The 6,150-nt window shown below is 46.8% G+C and overlaps 1 long non-coding RNA gene and 3 other non-coding genes across 4 annotated transcripts; all 4 read left to right on the top strand.

Annotated features, from left to right (window-relative positions):
• Window positions 1-838: 838 nt before the first annotated feature.
• LOC102460054 (uncharacterized) lies at window positions 839-5,860 on the top strand. Its single transcript, XR_001368889.4, has 4 exons — window positions 839-1,531; window positions 2,330-2,467; window positions 3,730-3,768; window positions 5,488-5,860. It is a non-coding gene; the product is annotated as an uncharacterized LOC102460054 (long non-coding RNA).
• LOC112547342 (small nucleolar SNORD12/SNORD106) lies at window positions 1,214-1,305 on the top strand. The gene has a single exon (XR_003091075.1). It is a non-coding gene; the product is annotated as a small nucleolar SNORD12/SNORD106 (small nucleolar RNA).
• On the top strand, window positions 2,157-2,248 carry LOC112547341 (small nucleolar SNORD12/SNORD106). The gene has a single exon (XR_003091074.3). It is a non-coding gene; the product is annotated as a small nucleolar SNORD12/SNORD106 (small nucleolar RNA).
• Window positions 3,829-3,921, top strand: LOC112547343 (small nucleolar SNORD12/SNORD106). The gene has a single exon (XR_003091076.3). It is a non-coding gene; the product is annotated as a small nucleolar SNORD12/SNORD106 (small nucleolar RNA).
• Window positions 5,861-6,150: the final 290 nt, after the last annotated feature.

Genomic DNA, 6,150 nt, shown 5'->3' with positions numbered 1-6,150 from the left:
CAGCCTGTGGAACGTCAGTATACTGAAGGCCTCAGACCGCACAGTCCAGATAAGGTACATAGGGACATGGCAGATTAAGAGATTATACTGGCCTGCCACCATTACCAATAAATGGGAGGGATTTGTATTACAACAGAGACATTAGGAGCCAGATCCAGAAAGGTACAGTGCCCTCAATTCTCATTAACTTCACCAGAAATGGAGAGAACTCAGCAGTTTGCAGCAGGATCAGGCCTTAGATTTGCAGCTCAGGGATTTGCTGAAGGTGTAAGAGTTGGGGAGCATTTCCTTTATGAACCACAGCTCAAGTATGACCTCTGAGTGCTGCTGTTGATGTCCCCAAATCACTGATGTGCATGTGCTAAATATCAGAGTCCTGCCTGTTTTTATGCAACAGTTGCTATTAATGCAACAGCCTGAAGTGAAACAGACATGATGCTTTCCAGGGCACTTTACAATTTCTCTTTGCTGTCTTTGCCCTGATCCTGGTCTCAGGCCCAGCTGGGCAGCAATCCAGCCCTGCCCTGGTGTTGGCTGCCATAGAGAAGGAACACCCCAAAGCCTTACCCACACCCATCTTTTGCTCCTACAAACCCTAGGCAGGCGCCCTGGGTTAGCACAGCCTTTCTGTGTCTATCTCCAGACAGGCCAGAGGGGTGGCAGACCGATTAGCTAGCGACCTGAGCACCGAGCCCTAGTGGTGCCAGCATAGCCTGACACAGAGGACTGCTCTGGGACTACATTTCCCAGGTACGTGTGTACGGAGCATGCGCAGTGAGGCACAACCCGCTATATAAGGACGTGCTGCCCGCAGCACGTTCTCTTTCCTTCTCTGAGGTAGGTATGGGTGAGTAGCGTTTGCAAGGTCGGAGTGGGGGACGCATGCAATCCATTGCAATCCGCGGCCATCCGTGCCGGTACCTGTCCCCTGCCCAGCTCCGGCAGTCCCTCGCAGCCCCTCCTGCTGCACTCGGCCTGTATTGACAGGGTGTTTCCTCCGGGAGGGCAGCTTAGCCGCGATCCTTGAACGGGAGCGCCCCGCTGCCTGGGGGAGTCCTTTGCTTGTGGCAGCCACGGCTCCAAACTGCCCTACCGGCCCCGGCAGATTGTCACTGCCCCTGCAAGAGGGCTGGGGAGTGCGTAGCCGCTGACTGGGTTGGCCGGTCCCTGGTCCCCCAAACACGGGGTTCGCCCGCAGCCCAGCCGGGGTCTCACTGGTGCACGTGATGACTAAACCTTTTTTCCCCATCAGAGCGACAGTGTTGATTTTGCTGTTCTAAGCCAGATCGTGTCTGACGCACCAGTCCTGGAAGCCACCTTCGCTTTGCTCCCGCCGCGTTCAGCGGGACTAAATCTTTTGTCTCTTCTGCGTCTCAGGTCCAGCAAGCGGCCGCGAGCAGCATGGTTTGGGGAGCTGGCTTGGAGGCCGGGCGCTGGCCCGGGGTAGAGCCAGCCACAAGGGCCCGCTGCTCGGGTTGTGGAGCCCGCTGTTTGCCCTTTGCATCCTGTGACACTCTTGGTGGAGGGACTAGTAAGTGTGTAAATTAATACCCTTTGCTACCGAGGATGTGGGGTGGCTGTATCTTCGACTCTTGAGTTTGCTACCGGGGAGGTCCAAGCAGGCATTGTAATAGGCAGAACAAAATGTAACATTGTTACTAAAAGAAGAAAAGCTTGCCCCAAAGCGTTTACATTCTTAAGTAGTTTGGTATTCTGTATGGCCTCCATGCTGAATTTTCACAGCCCAGCAACAGAAGTAGGCAACTTTCTCTGCATCCTTTTTTGCCATGTTCTGTCCAGTTTCCTAGTCGGTGCTACTTAGACCCACAAGTGCTCTTTCCCCAATCTGTGCCTCTATCCATCCCCATTACACTGTTGCTCAGCATGTTTTTCCCTTCCCCACATGTGACCAAAGAACTTGCATAGCACCTGCCACAGTTAGATGCAGGGTTCTTACATCTTTCAACTGGAGAATTGCAACTCGTACTCTTATGACTGACTTTTTTTGCAGAACACTTGTATAGTTGCATGCCAACCTAATGTGCAAATAAGAAATTAGGTACATAGATCTACCTTGTTGGAAATGTGTGTGCCCGTTAGGGTGTCTGTGTGCAGGCCTGGCACTTCCCTCCAGCTTATGCTAGAGCTGTGATCTCGCTGGTGTACATGATGACTATGCTTTTTTCCCCATCGGAGCGACCATGCTGACTTTTCACTGCTTTAGCCAGATTCTGTCTGATACACCAGCAGGGAAGGGCCTGTTCCCTCCTCCGCTGGCTGACTCATGCTCGTAGTTATTCCGACCCCATAGCTTTGTCTCTCTTTTTAGGTCCATGGCAGCAAGGTGGAGCAACGTGAGTCTGGGAGACCTGGTCAAGGAATCAAGGTGACATAACCCAAAGCAAACTTGGAATAGGCCATTGCCCTGCTTTACAAGCCACTTGTGAGCCAGATTACCAAGAGAGTGGTAAGCTTCTGAATAAATACCTTTGTATCTTGTCAGTAATTTCTCTGTACACGAGAGGGGGCTCTATAGGATGGGGGATGGTACTGAAGGTGGGAGACTGGCATGGTGGGGTGTGTGCCAGAACTGGGGTTAGTGGCTGGTTCTGGGGGGATAGTGAAAGGGTGGGGAGCTCTAAGGGTTAGGGCTGGCACTGGGAGGTTCTAGAGGCTGGGGCTTTTGGTGAACCTGACATTTTATTTGAGTATTTGTTATTTGTATAATAAATATGCAAATAAAATATTGCTGGTCTGTTGAAAGCTTGTGAATAGGTTTGCTGGTCCCCAGTATTTAAAAAAAAAAAAATTGGGAGCCACTACTATAGTACACAAGATAGAAGTTTGTGCACCGTGATACCTCTGTATGAATGAATGCAGCCGTTGCTTTTATATATATTCTGGCTAAGTACTATGTCCCTTCATTCACAGTGGCTGGGCCCTACGGACTATCTACTATTGCTCGGGTTGCTGGGTTGTAATGGGGATGTAGTTGACTGGGGTCTTTAAGCCTTGCAAATGGTCTGTGAATGAGGAACATTGGAAGTCTGAGTGATTGCAGACTTCCGCATGTGATGCAGGCCAGTCAAGAGTGGAAAGCAAAATAGCTTGTCCTGGAATGGAATGGAATGAATAAATGAGTTGGGGAGCAGTGGTGTATTGTAGGAACAGCTCTATGGTGGTGCTCTCCAACCAAGTCTAAATAAGTGAATGGTGAAGCCAACATGATTTCCCAGGTTTAGGTAGAGTAACACTTATGGCCTACTTATCAGCATTGCTTAATAGTTTATGTAACCAGACTTGATTAAATGGACCTGGCATAGCACCACACCACTGTCAGGGCCATCATGGCTGTGCAGATAGTATATCTGTATCTAGCATGATGGTAAAATGTGCATTGAGATTGCTATGTGGTCATAAATGCATACTACCTAGTGTATACATCAAGTCCTAATAGGTTTTGTGTAAATAATTACTTGATAATTCAGACTGAATTTATTGATGGCATAAAGCACTTAAGTTCTCTTCTGTACTGCTGTTAAAATTGTTGGATACTTGTTAGCAATTCAGTTCCCTAGTGGCACTCAATGTGGAATAAAAAAGTAAACTTTTGTCATTCAAATATACCTACCTGCTGCTATTCTAGATGAGAGACTAAAATGTAGATGGAATATTTTAAATGCCAGCAGCCCTTGAAAGTCATTAATTCCCCTGTACAATCTCTTGCAGGGAATTTTACGTCGGTAGACATGAAGATCTTGTAAAAAGGTAAACTGGCTGGGGGATGGGAGGGCGAGGTTTAAGTATTGGACAACCTGAAAGGCATGTTCTGTGGAATGTGATGACTTGAAACTTTTTTCCCCATCAGATCGGCAATGCTGACCAAAACTTGCATTTAGCCAGGCTGTCTGATTCCACAGTGCAGAGATGCTTTTCCTGTGCATGTTGCTCCGTAAGCAATTAGAGCTCCATGCCCAAGGCTCGCGTGCCCAAAATGATTGCACAGAAGCAGGCTACTTTGCAGGCAGACAGCGATTGAGGGTGTTATGTGTAGTCACCATCTACTAATGTTTTTTATACAGTCACCATCTACTAATGTTTGTTATACATGTTGTAGATCAATATAGGAAACCCTTGCAACTGGCAAAATTGCTATTCATGGTTCTGTGTATCTGCAGGGGTTTCCTGACCTGAGGGTGGGAAGGGGCATAGGGTATGTCTACACTACCCCGCTAGTTCGAACTAGTGGGGTAATGTAGGCATACCGCACCTGCAAATGAAGCCTGGGATTTGAATTTCATGAGGAGTAACGGTAGTTCGAACTAGGAAGCCTAGTTCAAACTACCTAGTTCGTCCCCCGTGTAGCCGCGCTGCACGGGGTTCGAACCAGCGGGGTTTTAAAAATGGCGGCTCCCCGCTTAGGCAAATGAAGCCCGGGAAATTCAAATCCCGGGCTTCATTTGCAAGTGCGGTATGCCTACATTACCCTCCTAGCTCGAACTAGGAGGGTAGTGTAGACATACCCATAGTTAGTTCTCGGCTCCTGGCAGCTGTGGTGAGATCATCACAGCTCCTGTACCCGGGGTAGATTCTGAAGCTGTGAAGAGCTCATTGCGGGAGCAGGGAGCCATTTGCAAATTTCACCGTTTGCAGTGGTGCCAGGAACCACGTTCACCATGAATGGTGAGGGTTTCTTATATTGAACACAATCCATGTTTTCATGGGACCTGCAGGCACTGTTATGCTAGTCTCCAACAAAATTAGATGTTTGCGGGTGGGTCATCAGCAGATGTTAATGCTTCTGGACCCATCCAGGCTGAAAGACTGCAGTCAGGCCAGGTTTTGAAAAGGTATTAGACGCTTAAAGATGCAGATTGGTGTCTACATTAGAGCACTAGTTGGTATCAAAGTACCTACCAGTTAATTCCCATTTGAATTGAAATAAATTGAGACATTTTGGTGCTCTTGAAAACTTCATCTTCAGTTTAGGCACCTTAGTGTTCATGTGACTGGACTGGTAGGTGGAAAGCTGAATTAAGAGGGGGAATGATACTGTTCAGGCAAAATTGCTTTGAAACTGTTCTTAACATCAAATGTAACTTCAGCAAGAAGTGCTTTGGTTGAAGATGATTATGTGCACTGTAACTCTTCCCTTCAGCAAACCCAGGAAACGGCAGTCTTGACATGCCTTTTCATGCTTTTTTTAACCTTGGAAACAGTATCTTAAAACAGGAGGAACTGAAGTTTCTGTTAGAAGCAAATAGTTGCATGTCTTAATATTTCCAAATCCTCCTAGTTTAAACATGTCTGCTTTTTTCAGTTTATGATGTGGGTGGCTTGCTATACTAAGTTTGCATTTACTTCTATAGTTGCATTCAGTTTTAAGTGAGAATGAGGGAAAATTTACTCTTAATACTGAAGTGTAGGGCTAGCTGTCTGTAAAATAGGCAGAGTTCGTATGATTAAATCTTGACTTTCTCTTGACAGGTTGAGTTATCAGTGTCAGCATGAAGCAGAAGTTGCCCTGTGAAGTAGCAAAAAGCTGTTAATTGCATACACTTGCCAAAGTGACAGCAAGATATTCCAAGACAAGGGTGCAGTAGCCACATTGCAATGGCACTACTTGGTCAAGCGTGGTGTGAAAAATACCTGCCTCCTTAAGAGATACCTGGGAGTTCTTGTAGTTTAGTCTCCAAGCTCACAAGCAGTTTCATTGGAAGGGATGACTATCTCTAGTTCTTGACTACTTTTTGTTTGTGTCCATAGTGGCAGTATTCACCCCATGTTGCTGAGTTCCACCCAGTGCTGTAATGTGGAAGGTTCTAAGATGGAAATTCATTAAATGCTGAAGTTAAATGGATTGATGTGTGTGCTTCTATCTGTGTGAATGGGACGGTCATGTGGTTAAGCAGACGGGGGTCTCAACATTAGGGTTCCAATTGGGTAAATACTGCTGTGAGAGCCAGAACTGCTGCAAAAATCTGTTCTTAACAAATCTCTAATGTAGCCATTGAGTGAAATTTGGATGATCTGACCAATGTAGCTAAAACTTCCAAGCCTCGGAACAGATAGGGCTTAGTAAGGGTAGGATACTGCAGAGCACTTGTTGCTCCCCATTCAACAGTCTCGGGAAAGAATTCTGCCATTCTC

The sequence above is a fragment of the Pelodiscus sinensis genome, chromosome 17 (assembly GCF_052426305.1).
Source record: "Pelodiscus sinensis isolate ZL-2025 chromosome 17, ASM5242630v1, whole genome shotgun sequence".
NCBI lineage: Eukaryota > Metazoa > Chordata > Testudines > Trionychidae > Pelodiscus > Pelodiscus sinensis.
The sequence above is the reverse complement of the archived record's forward strand: the minus strand, read 5'-3'. Positions and strand labels throughout refer to the sequence as shown.